A 21,593-nucleotide genomic window follows, 5' to 3' on the forward strand; every position below is an offset into this window, starting at 1 on the left:
GTTACAACAACAAGTCAAACAAATATCATAACATATAATACAAGAGTCATACATTACAAGCACTGAAAATATAATAAACCCATATATTTAGGAACAAAATGAAAATATTTAAAATTGCAGGCTAGAAATTAAAATAAACAAAAGTAACTAACATAAGGTGACCAAATTGTAACACGCGCAAAATGAACAAGCAAAATTGAAAACTCTAAAAACCTTTTAACATGGATTAAAATTGCAACTTCAAAAATTTAAAGACCCCATTCTAATAGTTTACCCAAATAACATCAACTACATATATGGTGACTGAAATGTAAAGCCAGCAAAATTCGAAGTTCAAATGACACTAAGCAAAGTTTACATTCGATGACCAAAGTGCAAATGTACAAAACCCGAATGACTCCTCACGTAATTAACCCATAAAATTGAAATCGGGTTACCCTAGAACACCAAAACGGCGTCATTTTATCTGATATATATACCATATTAAAACTAAAAAAAAACCTAATCTTCTCATTCTCCCCCGCACTATTTTCACTCTTTCTTTCCTCTCTCCTTTTCCCTCATCTTCCTTCTCTCCATCAAGAGATTAGGATGTTTCCTCTTCGTCCACCATCTCTGATGGCCCCGACAAGGGGTAACCAATCCTATTCTGGAGACCAATACCAAAATTAGCCTACCCCCAACGACCTTACCTCTCAAACTCTAAACAAAACCCAAAAAAATTACCTTTGGTTTGAGGGTCTTTTCTCTTTTCTCCGACGAAGGAAACAACGAAAAATTCTTTAATGGTAAAGGTAAGATCTTTCTTTCTTTTTTTCTCTCTTCTTTCATTTTTTTTGGAACTTCTCTCTTTTCTTTTCTTTTTAAATTTTCGTCCCCTTTTTTTTCGTTTTGAAGAATCGAAACTCCCTCTCTTTCTTCTTAGTTGCATGTTATATTTTCCTCTTTGCGTGTTTGGTGATGGCTCCTTCATATGGGCATGATTTCCCTAAACTGAACAGTAATAACTCCCAATTTTTTAGGATTTTTTCAAAAACGTTTAATGGTTTTTGCTGATTTGATTTGGTAGATGATATTTTTCTAATTTGTTTTTCTATAGATGATGATTGGTAGTTGAAACGACAGTTGTCAGATGACAGGAACCGATGACAGAAATAGTGATAGCGACGAGGGCATCTTTTACTGGCGACGGTGGATCCTGGAAATCCTAGGGTTTTAAACCCTAGTTTCTTAGATTTTGCTATGTTTGGGTTTGGGCTTGCTGTGTAGGGATAAGGTTTGGGTCGGTTGGCCCTTGATTTGTATTTGGGTCCAATTTGGGCTTGTAATTTGGCCTGCAATAATAATAATAATAAAATAACATAAAAAAATAGATAAATAAATAAATAAATAAAAATAAAAGAATCGGGTGAAAACAAGTGTCTACAACTGCTCCTCTTTGCCCATTCTTGTGTTAACAAGAATAGGGCAAAAGACGAAAAGACAATGAGTTTTCATCCGATCAAATATGTGCATTGAAAATTGATATTATCTTAAGTGAGACTGGAAATGAACAACATTTCAAGAGATATTTTTGAATATCAAATCTAAAGATAGATATGCTCCGCTTCTCTTCAGGGTAGTTCATATCTGGAAACATTGATTCACTTCACTACTAAATCGAGGCAGATTTCTTCTACTTCTCCTCATGGAAGATTAAATATGAAAAAGGGATCTGCTCAGCTGCTCTTCATTGTAGATCAGATCTGGAAATGTTGATTCACTCCACTGCTCTTTAGGGAAGATTGAATCGAGGCAGATTTGTTCCACTACTCCTTAGGGAAGATCAAATCTGAAAAAGGGATATACTCCGCTGCACTTCAAGGTAGATCAGATCTGGAAATGTTGATTCACTCCACTACTCTTCAAGAAAGATCAAATCTGAAAAAGGGATATGCTCTACTGCTATTCAGGGAAGATCAGATCTGAAAATGATGATTTACTCCACTACTCTTCAGGGAAGATTGAATCTGGTTTGATTTGCTTGACTACTCTTCAGGGAATATCAAATCAGATTTTTAAATGTTGATTCACTCCACTGCTCTTCAAGGTAAATTGAATCGGGTTTGATTTGTTTCTTTTGTCTTCAAGAAGATCAAATATGAGAATTAAACATTACCACTTGTTAGTATATGTTTGAAATTTTGAAAACGTCATACCTGAAGGTTTGGAATTCAAGAGAATCTTTGAAAATCGATTTCTCTTGTGTAAACTTGTCTCGCAACCACTAAATACAGGAATCTACCTCAACTTGAGTGTCATTTAAACATCTCCTTTTTTGGGACTTTGAATTGGTTACTTTTATCTTGGGGTTTCAGCATCTTTAACCTTTAACTTTCTTTTAGAAGACCTGTAAGTACTCAATTGCATTTATCATCATCATGCATTTTATGAATGTCATGATCCTATTAATGCCTAACATGTATGCAACTTTTGGTATATTTTTGTCTTCAAATGAGAACCCTCTGTTGTCAATCGCCTTGTGATTTAATCTAATATTGGGTATGAAAATCATCACCAGTTCACCCCAACTGACAATCCTAATCACGTATAATTTTGGTTGAGTATGATATTGTTTTTTCTTTCTTGAAACCAGAAAGTATTCATGATCAGTTGCTTAATTAGTGAGAAACATCTTGGATTGTCCTTAACTTGCTAAACTTTTTATGTAGCCCAATGTTTTAATTTCATGTAGCCCACTATCATGTAAGCCTTATGCTAAAACCATTGTCAGCTTCATAATAGCTGCACTTTTCCAAAACTTTTTTGTACAATAGTACAAGATGATCTCATTTTAATTTCAAAGTAGGATACTTACAACAGGGTTTTAACAAGGAAAAGATCTATTTTTATTTATATAAATGTAAAAACTTTTTGGGTAAAAACATGGAAAACTTTTTAACTGAAAAAAGTAAAAGAAAATGAAGTATGTATCCCCATATATCAATAATACGAATGCTTTTGAACTGGCATGCCGCAGAGTGACTCAAGTGTAGCTTCTGTGAAAGGAATCTTGAGAACTGTGATGATGCGCATGGGTGTGAAGTTCCCCATGTACTACCAAATTTCCAAATGTTGAATGCTATAAACCAATATTGAATCTCGTGTGCACTCATTTTATTTTCTGGTTATTCAAGCCTTTTTCAATCTCTAGTCCCAACCATGATCACCATATGATATTACTGCTCAAATTAGGAGTTCTTCAAAATCAATTCAGAACCTTCACTATGCACGAATCCTGAATTTAAATGACACTCAAGCCGCCCTTTGTGGGTTTTCAACTTGAGATCTCCTTTGGTTTCAAGACACCCATTACAGATTTTCATCTTGAACCCCCTTTTATTTATTTTTCTCTATTTTCTACTTCCTTTATATTTTCTTTTTTCTTTTTTCTTTTTTCTTTTTTTCTTTTTTCTTCTTCTTCTTTTTTTAGGCAAAATAATTCTTGACCGCATCAGAGTTCACTGTGTTTGGTAACTCTGGTTCATCTATCTCAGTAAGGATCAAAACTCCTCCAGAAAAGGCTTTCTTCACAACATAAGGTCCCTCCCAATTTGGCATCCATTTACCTCATAAATCTTTTTGAATTGACAGAATCTTTTTAAGTACCATATCTCCTTCATGAATATCTCGTGGGTGAACCTTCTTATCATGTGCCCTCATAATACGCTTCTGGTACATCCAACAATCACATATAGCTTTTAATCTTTTCTCCTCAATCAGATTCAGATGGTCATACCTAGCTTGTACCCATTCTACTTCATCTATCTTAACCTCTGATAGAACTCGAAGTGACAGAATTTCTACCTCAATGGGTAGCATTTCTTTCATCCTATAGGCTAAAGAAAATGGAGTTGCCCTAGTTGATGTCCGTACCGAAGTTTGATAAGCAAACAGAGCAAATGGTAACTTCTTATACCAGTCTTTATAAGTCTCAGTCATCTTCTCTATAAGCCTTTTTGATGTGATCCAATTCAGCATCATGTTCAACATTACATTTCCAACCTTTCAAGGGAAGAAACTTTCTATTTTTTTACATAATCATGCATATTTCGTTTGCTATAACATATCTATATTCATATATATATACTACATCTATAGCTATAATGATAAAACTTATTCATTACTATGTGAGGCATAAGTTATTATTATAACCTATAGTACACATATTTATTATACACATATTAATATAGTTCATGTACTTAACTTATTATTTATGTTTTGAATGTAGGTGCATTCGGCCACAACTTGGGAGCTATTTTGGAGCTAAATGGTGAAAGCAACAGTAAGGAAACTTACATGGGGACGTTTAGGAGATTATAAGGAACATTTGGTGAGAAGTTGTCCAGAGACCATTGAGCTCATAGTTGGATTGAGTTGAAGATTTGAGCTACAAGATGACTTCAATTCAGCTGGGGAGTTGTACCATCATCATCACCACTTAGGACACTTCAAATATGTTCTAAGCCAATATTTTTGAAATCGTACCTTTTCTCGAATAATTACCATCCTAAGAGGTACCTTTCCACAAGGAGCTGCCATAATGTTCATCATGTTACAACTCACCTATGACCAGCTCACCTCCAGCTCATTCACCTTGAAACTAGCTAAAACATGAAAGGTTACCTTCCAACAATTTTGACCTTTCATGAATGATGATGTCCATGAAGATGCCCTTTCATCAAGGTGAACGTTGGTGAATAGATTACATCAATTGGATGCCTAAATCATAAAGAGATATGAGACAAAGCACCATGCCTATTCGGCCACCATCCACATGCCTTGCATATGAAGACATTGGCGCCAAGATGAGCAAGCATATCACTATTCGACCAAGGGAGAAGTATCTTTATCCTAACCGAACCATCATGCTCCTTTATGAAGGATTAGTCAAACCATCACCAAGCCTAAAGACATATTCATTCACTTAAAGCATTATGTATTTTCATTAGAATCATGTACCTAGCCGAAACATAAGATGTCTATTCGGCCAAGCCCTCTCATTTCCTATAAATTGAGAGGCTTGTTTTCATTTGTACTCATCTCATTCATATTATTAACAATTTATTATGAGTTAAATCTCTCTTCAAAGTTCTTGGAGAACGTTATCGATTAAGAAAGTATATTTCTATACTTGTGGCGTCATTACTTCACCTTGATTCTTATAATTCCTAGATTTTTATATCTAGTGGGTTGAAGACAATACTACCATCCCTCAAGCAAGTTTGTGAAGACCGGGGTTGTGCTTTATAGCATAGTTTCTTCTTTGGCATGTTTGAGATACATTATCATCACCATCCATCATCCAATATCAACACAATCCTCCATCCTCCATTGAAGACACCAACATCATTATCTATAATTCTACAACCAACTCTTTCTTATTCTTATTTCATTATTTATTTTATTTATCCATATTCTTATACCATACTAATACCATCTATTTATCATCTTTGTTGCAGCCATACTTAGAATTCAAGAGCATTACTACTTGTCATTCCTACATCGGGACAACAATAAGGCTATCTATTCACTTTCCTTGAAGAGTGTAGATTCGTCTTATATCAAGTGGTATTCAGAGCATAGTTGGATTGACAACAAAAGTGCCATTGTCGTTCAACAACAAAAGCAAAAAGAAAAGAAGTTCAACAAAGGAGTGCAAAAAAAATCAAAAAGGAAGAAAAAGAATTTTCAAACAAAAAGAAAGGTAAAGCCAAGGAAAAGTGCTATACCATTACAAGTCATTCAAGGAGGCATATCTACATTGAGGAAGATAACCTTATTGTGTCTTGTGAAAGGGTGAAGTAAGTGTTGTTCTTGGGTTGTAAGTCGACTTAAGTGATCAACCACCAAATTCTCGCATCCCTTTTTATCCTTGATTTCCAAATTAAACTCTTGAATGAATAAGAACCAACAGATTAATCATTGTTTCACCTCTTTTTTGCTAAGCAGATACTTTAAGGTTGCATGATCAGAGAAAACAATAACTTTAGTGCTAAAAAGATATGATCTAAATTTTTCTAATGCAAAAATGATAGCGAATAATTCTTTTTATGTTGTTGAATAATTTCATTGTGTGGAATCTAAGGTTCTTTATGCATAGGCGATAACATGAGGTTCTTTTCCAATCTTTTGTCCGAGCACAACCCCCATACTTCTATCTGAAACATCACACATGACTTTGAAAGGAAAGTTCCAATTAGAGGTTGGATTATGGGTGCCGAAACTAATTTCTCCTTCAAAACGTCAAACGATTCTCTGCATTCTTGACCGAAATCAAAGACTTTTTCTTTTTGCAACAATTCGTATAATGGTTGTGCCACTTTAGAGAAGTCTTTGATGAACCTGTGATAAAATCTTGCATGACCAAGAAAAGAATGAATTTCCCTCATAGAAGTGGAGTATGGAAGTGAGCGTATTACATCGGTTTTCGCTTTGTCTACCGCAATCCCTTTTGAAGACACAATATGTCCAAGTATTAATCCCTTGTTTACCATGAAATGACACTTCTCATAATTAAGAACCAAATTAAATTCAATGCAATGTTTAATCACATTAGTTAAATTTAAAAGGCATTGATTGAAAAAGTTACCATACACAACAAAATCATCCATAAATACCTCGATTCCTTTTTCAACAAAGTCAGAGAAAATACTTAGCATACATCTCTGAAATGTGGCAGGTGCATTGCAAAGGCCAAAAGGCATTCTCCTATAGGCGAATGTGCCAAAGGGACATGTAAATGTAGTCTTTTCTTGGCATTCTGGCCCACCAGAATCTGGAAAAATCCTGAAAAACCATCAAGGCAGCAATAGTAAGATTTACCAGCTAGCATTTCTATCATTTAATTTATAAATGGAAGGGGAAGTGATCTTTTTGGGTTAATGAGTTCAAATTCCTGTAATTAATGCAAACCCTTCATCCATTATGAACTCGTGTTGGCACCAATTCTCCTTTGGAATTTTCGATCACAGTAACTCCAATATTTTTAGGAACTACATAGACCCGACTTACCCATTTATTATCCAAAATCAGATTTATAATATCCACATCAAGGATTTTTTTAATCAAATTTTTTACCACTTCCATTATCGGTGGATTTAACTGGCGTTGGTCTTCCTGTTTTGCGCCTTCTTTGATTTTGATTTTGTGCATACACATGGATTGACTTAATCCCTTTATATCAGCTATGGTTCATCCGATAGCCTCCTTGTGTGCACGTAAAACCGTTATCAAATCTCTTTTTTCCTCCTCAGACAATTCTGTTGATATGATCACTGGTAAAGTGTCGTTTGTTCCGAGGAAAGCGTATTTCAAGTGATCTGACAATTGTTTCAGTTCTATATCAGGTGCCTGCAAAACATAAGGCATGACTTTAGTTTTAGATGAAATCAATTTTAAATTAGAATAAAATGAAAACATGTTTTCCAACTCCCTGATTTCATCATCGTGATCTTCCAACTCTCTGTATAAATCAAAAGAAAAATTAGTCTCTAAAAACTCATCAGCCAAAGGATCAATTATATCAATAGAATTTATGCTTGCCACTTTGTCAGGATATGTCATTGCTTTATATACATCGAATTTAACGATCTCACCATCAAACTCCATGGTTAAAATCTCGCTTCTTACATCAATTGTTATATGCGCAGTACTTAGAAATAGGCGCCCCAATAGAATATCAGAAGAGGTATTGGTGCGATCATTCTCCATCTCAATTACATAAAAATCAGCAGGAAATATTAAGTCGTTTACATTTACCAGCATATTTTCCAAGAGTCTTTATGGGTAAATAACAGATCTGTCGGTAAGCTGAATTGATATTTTTGTATCCTTCAAAGGCTCATTAGTAATCGTATGATAAACAGAGAGAGGAATTACATTAATAGAAGTGCCAACATCACACATGGCCCGCTTAATCCCAACATTACCAATTTTACAAGGTATTGCGAACATACCTTGGTCTTTTAGTTTTGGTGGCATTTTCCGTTAGAAAATAGCTGAGACATGTTCTCTCAGATTTAATTTCTCGCTCCCGGTAAGTTTTCTATTTGTTGTGCAAAGTTCCTTAAAAAATCGGGCATATCGTGGGACTTTTCGAATAACCTCAACGAGAGGTATATTGATTTCCACCTTCCAAAATACATCTAATATTTCATTTTCCTCGGCTTGTTTATCCCTTTTTACTAGCCTTAATGGAAAAGGCCGTGGCACATCATAAGAAGATGGTGTTGGATTCGCTTGTAATTCATCTTTATTCTTTTGGAATCCCGAGTCAACGGTTTTCTTTTGAACTGCTTCACCTTCTGGAATAGGTTGTACGATAACTGTACCACTCCGAAGAGTGATGGCACTGATATTTTCCTTTAGTTTTGCTTCAATTTGAGATTTAACCTATGATTCCAAGCGTCCCATAGACTAAGCCAGTTGACTCATTTGCTTGTCTAACTCCTACAATTGGGCTTCTGTGTGAGTTTGGAACTTTTCTTGGGAAAGAGCCAACCTTTCGACAATTGATTCTAACGATGAATTCTACGGCTGTTGGGTGGTGGAGGTGGCATTACTTGATAAGCTTGATTTGGGCTTGAGTTTTTTGCATAACTGAAATTGGGATGATCCCTCCATCCTGGGTTGTAAGTATTTATGTAGGGATTATAAGCCCTTTGGGGAGGTCCTGGGAAGTTCCCCACCACATTTATTTGAGTAGATGTGTCATCTTGAATCAATGGATAGATGTCTGTTAGATGATCAAGTAATGCACATATTCAACATAATCTGTTGGTTCCGATCTTTCCTGCAACAAGAGAGTTGACTACTTCAATTAATTTATCTATCTTATTTTCCAAAGAAAATGAACTTATCTCATGAACCCTCTGAGGAGGTTCATTAGTTGGGTAGGACTGTTGAGAATTTACATCCATCGTGGAAATTAAATCCCTAGCCTCAGTAGTAGTCATGTTCACAAAAGCTACTCCGTTGGCAACAACGATCATGTTCATTTCCAGGGGAGTTAATATTTCATAAAAGTATTGAATGAGTGTTGACTTAATTAACCCATGTTGTGGGCAACTAGCTCATAATATTTTAAATCTCTCCCAGTAGTCATAGAGTTACTCTCCCTCTAGTTGTTTGATTCCAAGTATTATCCTTCGTAACTCGCTCGCTTTCGCCGCAGGGAAAAACTTGTCAAGAAAAAGGCGAGTCTTTAAGCCCATGTGGTAATGGAATTAGGAGGTAAATAAAATAACCACTCATTAGCCGAATTGGCTAAGGAAAAAGGAAAAGATCTAAGTTTGATTTGGTGCTCAGATACTCCCTGTGGTTTCATACTGGAGCAGACCAAGTGAAATTCCGTGAGATGTTTATGTGGACTCTCATTTGGTAATCTGCGGAATGTAGGGAGGAGATGAATAAGACCAATTTTCAACTGATATGGAGTTTTTCCTTGGGGAAAATCAATGTACAAAGGGTCTTGTTTAGTAGGAGCGGCGTCTAGCTCTCTAATAGTAGGATCCACCATCGGATTCAATTTTGTATCAATGGATTCACTTGAACTTGATTCTGAATTTGATTCTGAACTCGATTCTGGATCTGATTGTTGTTGTCTCCTTCTTCCTCGAAGCATCTGTGCATGAAGTCTTCGAGCTTTGGCTTCGATTTCCGGGTCGTAATCCAATAATCTGCCCGAGTTTGTCTTGTTCATAAATCAAAAGCAAACAAAAATTAGTAACTTTGGCGAAATCCCTGGAAACGACGCCAATTTGATAACCTTCGTTTTTATATCAAAATAAATTCCTTCTTCCCAATAGAATATAAGAACTACGTAGTAAAGAGAAGTAAGGGTCGATCTGCAGGGACTTAGAAAATACATGAACTTCTTTTTTAATTGCTTAAACCAGGCGATTTGCAGAAAGAAAATGGGGGGTTCGAATTAAAAAAGATTGAATATAGTAAACTAATTTAAAGCGAAAGTTGAAAAGAAAACAAAGATTTGGAAAACTATTATAGTAAAAAGCACCCTCAAGCCTCGCTTTGACTCAATTCGTTTATGGTCATCAAAAATGGATTTTCACTTCGGGATTCATGCCGGTTACAGTCTACGAGGCCTTATCCTCGTTACTTGCTTATTTCTTTGGTAACCAATTTTCCCAAGGCCAATCTTTGGAAATCCAGTTTTTATTTGAACCAACTATGACAATCGTTGTTAGCGCAAAAACAATTTTAGTTTAGGAAAAGCTCGACTCGAATTATGTTGTCTCTCTGATAATCGAACCCGATCTCAGATTCCCTTAACAGACCGCCGTTAAGTGTGTTCATAGGAAGGCGAATTTTCTATTCACCGATCTTTCCTCCCAACTTTAAATCAGAACAACATCCTGACCAACTAGCTCTTTTTGAAAGAAAGTGTTTTGATTTTTAAAGCATAGGTCGATTACCTTTCCAAGTTTCCAGAAAACTGAGAATGACATCCCGAAGATGTTAAGTGCTTTTCAATTCTCACATATTGAATTGAGTCATCGCTTAGCCTTTCATCTTATAAGAAAATTAGATAAGCATGCCACCAGTCATACTTAGCATGTTAAAAATAGTAATAAAGTATAGATGAAAAGAAAAAGAAAAAGCTTTTATAAAACCAAGAACCTGAAAACTTCAAAATCAAAATAAGAACAAGTGTGTTTTTAAACTTACCCAAAGGGGGTATTTATAGCTTCTAAACCCTAGAAATAAACATAGAAATTAAAAGAAAAATAATCCTAAAGATAATTCCAAATGTTTTTCAAATTCAAACTTTAAAAATAAATCTCTTAAGATATCTCTTCCCGTTCACCTTCCAGAAGGTGCTTACTAGATCTTCTAGAAAACTAATACTGGCTAGACCTTCTAGAAATTTCCACGTCAGACCGTGTCATACCCAGAGTCGTGCCCATGTCTTCAGTCTTGACCAAATAATAAAAAAAATGCAGAATGTGACATTTTTACTGCTAATTCTGAAAAACAAGATCCTGAACAAAAATAAGCATAACACAATCAAATCAGCAGTAATAAATCCATAAGATCAAAGAATTAACGAGCAAATATTATCGATTTAGAACACTCATCATGTATTTAAACTAAAATGCTATGTGGTGACGAGTGGTGTTATGGAGCCAACGAATGTGCATGATGCCTGGAAGTTTTCTAACTGGCGAGCTACAATCCATGCTGAGTTTGATTCCCTGCAATGAAACGGTACTTGGAAGGTAGTTAAGCTGCCTGAAGGAAGGCCTGTGGTTAGCTGCAAGTGGTTGTTTAAGATCAAGACTAATCCAGATGTCTCGTTACATCGATACAAGGCCAGACTAGTGGCTAAGGGCTATTCGCAGATTTCAGGGAAGGATTTTAATGAAACCTTCAGTCCAGTTGTCAAATTTGCAACCCTTAATGTTGTGATGTCTCTTGTGGTGACAAGACAATGACATCTCCTTCAAATCGATGTCAGTAACACTTTCTTGAATGGTCACCTTGAATAGGAAGTGTTTATGCAGCAACCCCTGGGGTTTGAGCAGTACTCGTATGATGGCAGTCCTCTAATGTGCAGGTTGAACAAAGCCTTGTATGGCTTGCGTCAGGCACCAAGGAACTGACATGATCAGTTGAAGAGTTATCTACTTTGTTTAGGGTTTGTAATGTCTAAACAGACCGTCTTTGTTCATTCAAAATGATAAGAGTGTATACACGTATATGCTTGTGTATGTTGATGGTATTATCATCACTGGTTCGACGAATATTGTGATTGAGGATGTGGTTCTGCTGTTAGATGCTGAGTTTTATGTCAAAGACCTTAGTGAGCTAGGATATTTTTTGGGGTATTGAAGTTCGGCGATGGTGTAATTCTCTTATACTTAACCAGCGTAAGTTCATTTTGGAGCTTCTGATGAAGGCCAAGATGGATGGTGCAAATCCAACGTCAACTCCAATAGTGCTATCCAAATTGACACAAGATGCGGGTGAGTTATTGAGTGATGCCCGTGAGTATCATAGTCTAGTTGGAGCTTTATTGTATGCATGTCATACACGTCCTGACATCACCTTTAGTGTTAATAAGGTGGCTCAATACATGCATGCACCAGGTGAAGGACATATTCAAGCTATGCGCAGAATATTGCGTTATTTGTAGGAACATTGGATTATGGTTTGCTGTTTGTTCATATGCAACCTTTGCTTAACGCAACCTTTGTGTTATCTCCGGGCATTATGTTTTTGTTGGTAGTTCTCTTGTTTCTTAGACATCGAGGAAGTAAAATTCAGTCTCTCGATCTACCATGGAGGTCGAATATCATAGTGTAGCTGATGTTACAGTCGAGGTGGCTTGGATAGGTGCGCTTTTAACTGATATGGGTTTCGAGCAGTATGATATATCGGTGGTGCGGTGTGATAACAGTGGAGAAGTGGCCATGAGTAGTAACCCCATTTATCATGCCAAGGCTAAACATGTGGATCTTGATGTCCACTTTGTGAGGGAGAAGGTGGCTATCAAACAGGTGGTAATTAACTATGTACCAACTTATCATAAGGTGGCAGATGGCTTCACTAAGTCGTTGTCACGACCTGCTTTTGAGGTTTTTCGGTCTAAGGTGCAGGTTCAGTTGTGTGGAGGAGAAGAAGAAAAGCAGGGTGAATGTTAAGCAATATGTATACAGGCTACGCTGGCTGTTAAGGTGGTTAGAGTTGTTTGGGTTGTTAGCTTATTCTGTTAAGTGCCAGTAGTGGTTACTGTGGCTTATATAAGGCATTACTGTTTTCTAGAAAATGATGAAGATTATATTTTCTCTTTCACTTTCTTTCTATACTTGTATTTCTTTGGTTTCTTACTATTTATCAGCTCTGTAAAATATAAAACTAAAATATATTAGATCAATAATTATCAACTATGACATTTTTCATAGTTGCATGCATGTATAAACATGCGTAAAGCGATATCAACGTAAAATACGACATGTGTAATAGACGAGATTTAACATGGTTTGACATTGTCTACTTTTACCAGCGAGAAGAACATTAACCCATTATATATGTATAGATCATGAAGCTGTTGGGACCGTCAGCACACCCCACGATGCAGCAGAAACAAAACACGACAGTCTCATCAGCGATCAAAGTATGCAAAACCGAAATCGGGAGGAAGAGATATGAATACTTACAGCGAGTTCCTTGAAAAACAACAAGGACAGCAGTGAGAAGTGATGATCATGAACTGTTCGAATCCAAAGCCTCCACGAAAACACGTCTCGGCCTCTACTTAGTTCACCCGATTGAGAGAAAAGTTTTCTTTTCCCAAAATCTGTTTTGAGAAAATTCCTTTTTATATCTCAATTACCCTAACATCTTAGGTTTTTAAAGTATTTCGAATTAATAAATAAAATATTATTTAATTAATTCAAATTAAATATACATTAAAGGCTTATAATCTGAATTATAATGTTTAATGTTTATTTAATATTTAATTATTCTGAATTATATATATATATATATCAATTAAAAGATTTTTAATCTAAATTACATTCTTTTAATGCTTAATTAATTAATATATTCGGGATAATTAAAATCGTATGTATTTCAAATATACATATTTTAACTCTAGATATATTTTAATAGCATACAAAATATTGTACATCTTTGCTCATTTCAATCATAGGGTGTGACCTTGTAGGTTCTTTTAACGTTAGTAGTAATTATTAGAACAATTCTAATATTACATACAATGAGTGACATCTAGCAATATATCATTGTCACCTAAGTTACAAGAAATTATGATTCGATATATCATCTTCGTGATTAATTCTTTTATGTATTACATTCTTTTGTCCTTTATATCTAGAATAGGCACAAGTCTTAGAACAGTCACACTTGTATAGCCCATCTATTGCTTCTTGATATCTAGATTAGACTATAATTAACGAATAATTTATGATATCACATATCAACTTATTCGAGCATGGCCATGCACTTCTAGTCTCACTCAATCAAGTGGTTTGTGATATATTTCTTATTATGTAGGAAGGACAAATCATATCTTAAACATATACACCCCACTACATATATGGAGATATATTCAATAACAGTTTTTATAGTGCAACAAGTTACGGAGCATATTTAACTGTATCAAAATATACAACAATATATGTTGGGATGAAATTGATCTCAAGTCTGAGGATCATACATATAGTTATCACCATGAGCAATGTTATGACCGTTACATAATAATCCAAGACGTATGCTCATGATGGGTCAATCCAATACATTGTTCTCTAACAATATAATCATGTATCAATTCTTACATCTCTATGTCAATGACAACTCCTTGTCATCAATCAATAACATGTTAGTCTTAAGCGTATTATTATTGTCCATGCCCATAATAATACTTGACTATGGATCTTTTAATAATGTTATTATATGGACTTTATTATCTTTCAGTTTATGTTAAACATAGACATCTAACTGAAAATAATAGTGGCAATGCCTTTATTCAATGAAATAGGTAAATAAATGTATTATTACAATCATCATATGATTGGTCTTTAGGCATACTCTAACAATCTCCCACTAGCACTAAGACCAATCACTCATATATCTAATATCGAGTGACTCAGTGTGACGATCATGCTTTTTCTATATGTAAGAGGCTTCGTCAAGGGATCAACAATGTTGTCATATGTGTGTACTTTGCATATTTCCACATCTCCTCGATCTATGATCTCTCGAATGAGATGAAAGCGCCTAAGAATATGTTTGGATCGTTGATGAGATATGGGTTCCTTTGCTTGTGCAATGGCTCCATTATTGTCACAACGGAGTTCTACATCGTCTGATATGTTGGGAACAACCCCTAATTCCAATATGAACTTCTTGATCCAAACATCCTCTTTTGCTGCTTCACTGGCTGCAATGTATTTCAGCCTTTGTTGTAGAATCAACTATTTTGTCTTGCTTTGAACTTTTCTAGCTAACAGCACCTCCATTAAGACAAAACACAAAACCCGATTGCGATCGTGAGTCATCCTTGTCAGTTTGGAAGCCGGCATCAGTATAACCTTTTATACTAAGCTCTTCCTCCCCTCCATAGACAAGAAATTTATCCTTAGTTCTTCTTAAGTACTTAAGGATATTTTAACCGCAACCCAATGATTTTCACCAGGGTTTGCTTGATATCGACTCGTCATGCTTAAAGTATACGATACATCTGGTCGAGTGCATATCATGGCATACATGATAGAACCAATAGCTGAAGCATATGGAATCTTATTCATCCGTTCTCTTTCTTGTGGAGTTGAAGGACACATTTCCTTTGAAAGAGAAATGTCAGGTCTCATAGGCAAAAATCCTTTCTTGGACTCTTCCATACTGAACCTTTTCAGCACTTTGTTTATATATGTACTTTGACTCAGACATAGTAGTCGTCTTGATCTATCTCTATTGATCTTAACTCCTAAGATATACGCTGCCTCACCAAAATCTTTCATAGAAAAACAACTACCTAACCAAGTCTTAACAGACTGTAAAGTAGGTATATCATTTCCTATGATGAGTATGTCCATCTACATACAAGATTAGGAAAGAAACAATGCTCCCACTAGCCTTCTTATAAACACAAGACTCATCTTCATTTCTGATAAAACCAAACTCTTTGATTGCATCATTGAAATGAAGATTCCAACTTCGAGAAGCTTGTTTTAGTCCATAAATAGACCTATATAGCTTACAAACCTTTCCAGAATTTCCTGGAATGAAAAAACCTTTTGGTTGTGTCATATACACATCCTCTTCAAGTTTTCCATTAAGGAAAGCAGTTTTGACGTCCATTTTCCAGATTTCATAATCATGGAATGCAACTATTGCGAGCAAAATCCGAATGGACTTAAACATAGCTACAGGGGAGAATGTTTCGTCATAGTCTACACCATGAACTTGTCGAAAACCTTTAGCGAATAATCAACCCTTGTATGTTTGTACATTACGATCCATGTCGGTTTTCTTCTTGAAAAGCCATTTACACCCTATAGGTTTGACCCCTTCAGGTGGTTCAACCAAAGTCCATACTTGGTTTACTGACGTGGAATACATCTCAGATCTCATGGATTCAAGCCATTTCTCAGAGTTTGGGCTACACACTGCCTCTTGATAAGTCCTGGGCTCATCTTGATCCATAAGAAGAACATCTCCATGTGCAGTAACGAGAAATATAAATCTCTCAGGTGCACGACGTTCCATTGTGGATCTGCGCAGTGGTTGTGTTTCTAAATTTTTTGAATGCTCCTCAACAACTTGTGAGACATGCTCAACTTCAGGTTCATTGATATTTTGTTCTTGAACTTCTCCAAGTTTAATATTTCTACCCTTCCCTTTCTTTAAGATAAATTCTCTTTCGAGAAAAACTCATGTTCGAGCAACAAACATTTTGTTCTTGTTAGGGTTGAAGAAATAGTATCCCTTAGTTTCTTTAGGATATCCAAAAAATATACACTTATGAGATTTAGGTTCAAGATTTATAGACATCTGATGTTTTACATAAGCTTCACAACCCCAAATCTTCATAAAAGACATACTAGGACGTTTCCTAGTCCATATCTTGTATGGTGTCTTTTGAATCGATTTAGATGGAACACGATTTAGTGTGAAAGCGGTTGTTTCAAGTGCATGTCCCCAAAAAGAAGTCGGAAGATCACTATGACTCATCATTGATTGAACCATGTCTAACAGTGTTCGATTCTTTTTTTCAGAAACTCTATTCCACTGTGGTGTACCAGGTGGTGTAAGCTGTGAGACAATCACACATTCTTTCAGGAGTTCATCAAACTCTATGCTTAAGTATTCTCCACCTCGATCTGATCAAAGTGCCTTAATACTCTTGCCTAGTTGATTTTGTACTTCATTTTTAAATTCCTTAAACTTTTCAAGGGCTTCAGATTTATGGTGCATAAGATAAATATACCCATACCGACTGAAGTCATCGGTGAAAGTAATGAAGTAATGGAATCCACCTCTGGCTTGTGTATTCATTGGTCCACATACATCACTATGTATTAACCCCAATAAATCACTTGCTCGCTCACCTTTACTATTAAAAGGAGCTTTAGTCATTTTTTTCAACAAGCAAGATTCGGATACATCATATTGTTCGAAAACAAATGGATCTAAGAATCCATCTTTATGAAGTTTTGATATGCATTTCTCACTTATATGGCCTAAACGACAATGCCAAAGATAAGTTTGATTTGAGTCATTTGTTTTTGATCTCTTAGTATTTATGTTATAAATGGTGTTTTCTTGATCCAAAATATAGAGACCATTAATCAATTATGTCGAACCATAAAAGACATTATCGAGATAAAAAGAACAACAATTATTCTTAATAATAATCTCAAAACCAATCCTGTCCAAACAAGAAATAGAAATAATGTTCTTAGTCAAACTGGGCACAAAATAACAATCCTCTAAATTTAAATCAAGTCCACTAGGCAAAGATAAAACATATGTCCCTATAGCTAATGCATCAATTCTTGCTCCATTTCCCACTCGTAGGTCTACATCTCCTTTAGCCAGATTCCTTCTCTTTTGTAGTCCCTGTACAGAAGAACAAATATGAGAACCACAACTGGTATCTAATACCCAAGAAGTAGATATTGAAAAATTAACATCAATAACATAAATACCTGAAATAAACGTTCCGTTTGCTTTTGCCTTCTTGACCTCTTCAAGGTAAACAGGGCAGTTTCTCTTCCAGTGTCCGGTCTTATCGCAATGGAAACATTTTCCTTCCTTTCTAACTCCTCCTTTGGGTTTCAATGCATTTTTTCCTTTCGGTTTGGCCTTACATTGCCCTTAGACTTTGACACTACCTTTTTCTTTCCCTTTCCTTTGTCCTTGTGGACCATCAGAATGGGCTTAGGTCCAACCTTTTTCATGTTACTTTCAGCAGTTTGTAACATGCCAAGTAACTGTGGCAAAGTCTTGTTAATTTCATTCATGTTGAAATTAAGGACAAAATGGCTAAAGTTATCTGGCAACGATTACAGGATAACATCAGTAGCCAATTCATCTTTGAGAGGAAATCCCAACTTCTCCAACGTTTGGATGTAGCCCATCATCTTGATGACATGAGCTCCTACAGGAGTTCCCTCTACCATTTTGCATTTAAAAAGAGCTTTAGAGGTCTCATATCTCTCTTGACGTGCTTGCCCTTCATATATTTCTTTAAGATTTTGAATAATCTCATATGCAACCATGTCCTCATGTTGCTTCTGAAGCTCAGGAGTCATGGTGGCAAGCATTAGACATCCAACATCTAACATATCATCCATATGTTTCTTGAATTTTTCTTTGTCAGCTCTTGAAGCATTAGCTGCTGGTTCATCAGGAACAGTCAAGGAGTGATCGCAGTGATAAAGTGTTGTTTGCCATGAGCTCCTTTCCTGTTTGAGAACAATTCTCAAATTACGAAATCAGTCAAGGAAGTTTATGCCATTAAGTTTATCCTTCTCAAGGAGTGATCGTAGTGATAAAGTGTTGTTTGCCATTAAATCTACAACAATGGAAATATTAAAGTAAGTAAATTTACCAAATTAAAATTTATAAATAGGACTTTATTTACAAATTACTCCTATTAATTTATTCAAAATTAAAAACCCTCTCTGTTTTAATTTCGGAAAAATTCAATGAAAATTTTTCTAGTGGATGAGGATCCATAATATATCAATTTCCAAAATCAGCTTTGGCTTTTCTTTTAGGATAGTGATTATTTAGGTAAGTAACACTTTACTAGTTACATCTCATGTAACTCCTCATTTTGGTGAACAACTCTTGTTCAAGTCATCTTATGACTTATCCAAATATTTAACCTCTAGGTTTCTAATCCTATTAGAATAACCTAGCTATGTTATTACCAATATCTCAACCGGTTAATATCACTTGCTTATTCTTCGCGTTTAACCAAGATAGATTTATGTGCCAATGCTTTGGCAAAACCCACACAAAATTGATCGAAGCCTTAATGAGGGTAAATATTGGACGGTTAATTTAACTTAGATTATAAAGAGGGATTTGCGTAATTATATCATCATTGCTCCTTTTAATATTAGGCCCTTATTGATCTCATCAATATTTATTCTTATCTTATCATTTGATGCATTGCATACATAACAAATATAGCAATAAATAAGATGCAATGGTTATAGCCCAAAACAATGACTAAGGTGGCCCATCCCAAGCCAATGGGAGAACCAAAAAACCCTAAAGCCTAAGACTGCTCTCTAGGTATCTTCTCGCCATTCTTATGCTCCTTTTGAATCTTCATAGGTTTACAATTTTAAAAGAAACTCGTTTTAGATACGAGTGAGTAAGATGAGAAGAGAAATACAACAGAGATATAGAAAGGCACGGCTCGCAGACCGTATTTCAAAATAAACCATTGTAAATTTTAAAAGGGCTATAATCATGCATGTAAAACACCATGCAAAAAAACATATATATATATATATACACGTTGTTACACATTTGTTAAAAAAACATTAATATGGGCCTTGAATTTGTACTGCTGACGAGGGGTCAAGGGCTTTTGGGATTTTCAATCCCGAAGGTTTTCTGCATCGGAACAACCATTATTCCACTGCCAAACGCGATATGCTATCGCACTCCCACGGATCATCATGTCAACGATTGACATATGGAATTCGTAAAATCCTTGCAGCAACAAATCGATTGTAAAACATATTAACAAATTAGCATATTAATCGTTGCGGTTATTGATTCGAACAATGATATCATGCATATTTACCGAAAACGATAAAACTAGAACATGCATACCATACATATCGCATCAACCAAGAATTTAACCCAAATTCGGATCGTACAAGTGGCTCTGATACCACTGCTGGGACTGTCGGCGCCCCCCACGGCGCAGCGGAAACAAAACACGACGGTCTCACCAGCGATCCAAGTACGTAAAACCAAAATCGGAGCAGTGAGAAGTGGTGATCACGAACTGTCGAATCCAAAGCCTCCACGAAAACACGTCTCGGCCTCTACTTAGTTCACCCGATTGAGAGCAAAGTTTTCTTTTCCCAAAATCAGTTTTGAAAAAACGAATGAAGTGTGTGAGGCTGCTAGACCTTACTTCCTGTTTATATCTCAATTACCCTAACATCTTAGGGTTTTTAAAATTATTTCGAATTAATAAATAAAATATTATTTAATTAATTGAAATTAAATATACATTAAAGGCTTATAATCTGAATTATAATCTTTAATGTTTTTAATAACTTATTTAATTATTCCGAATTATATATATATATCAATTAAAAGAGTTGTAATCAAATTACATTCTTTAATGCTTAATTAATATTCGGGATATAAAAATGTATGTATATCAAATATACATATTTTAACTCTAGATATATTTTAATAGCATACAAAATATTGTACATCTTTGCTCATTTCAATCATAGGGTGTGACCTTGTAGGTTCTTGTAACATTAGTAATAATTATTAGAACAATTCTAATATTACATACAATGAGTGACATCTAGCAATATATCATTGTCACCTAAGTTACAAGAAATTATGATTCGACATATCATCTTCGTGATTAACTCTTTTATGTATTACATCCTTTTGTCCTTTATATATAGAATAGGCACAAGTCTTAGAACAGTCACACTTGTATATCCCATCTATTGTTTCTTGATATCTAGATTAGACTATTAACGATATTTATGATATCACATATCAACTTATTCGAGCATGGCCATGCACTTCTAGTCTCACTCAATCAAGTGGCATTTGATATATTTCCTATTATGTAGGAAGGACAAATTCTATCTTAACTTTATACACCCCACTACATATATCGAGATATATTCAATAACAGTTTTTATAGTGCAACAAGTTACGGAGCATATTTAACTGTATCAAAATATACAACAATATATGTTGGGATGACATTGATCTCAAGTCTGAGGATCATACATACAGTTATCACCATGAGCAATGTTATGACCGTTACATAATAATCCAAGACATATGCTCATGATGGGTCAATCCAATAATTGTTCCAACAATATATCATGTATCAATTATGACATCTCTATGTCAATGAACTCCTTGATATCAATCAATAACATGTAGTCTTAAGCGTATTATTATTGTCCATGCCCATAATAATACTTGACTATGGATCAATAATAGTGGCAATGCCTTTATTCAATAAAATCAGTAAATAAATGTATTATTACAATCATCATATGATTGGTCTTTGGGCATACTCTAACAGAAGCGTACAAATATATGATATCATATGTATCTTAAAATTCGATATCTAATACCAAAATCCTAAGTATCCTAAATCACTCTTTTAATATCCCTATCAAACTTAATTCTGTAACATAAACCCTAAGGATAACATTGCAAATGTGAAAGTTGAAAAGGATTGATTGTCTCAGCCTAGTTTCAGTGTATTTCGAGGAAATTAGGGAATGGACAGAAACAAAGACTTATAGAATAGAGTTGACCGAAAAGAC

This window comes from Hibiscus syriacus, unplaced genomic scaffold (genome assembly GCF_006381635.1).
Source record: "Hibiscus syriacus cultivar Baekdansim isolate YM2019G1 unplaced genomic scaffold, ASM638163v2 tig00111772_pilon, whole genome shotgun sequence".
In the NCBI taxonomy this organism is placed as follows: domain Eukaryota; kingdom Viridiplantae; phylum Streptophyta; class Magnoliopsida; order Malvales; family Malvaceae; genus Hibiscus; species Hibiscus syriacus.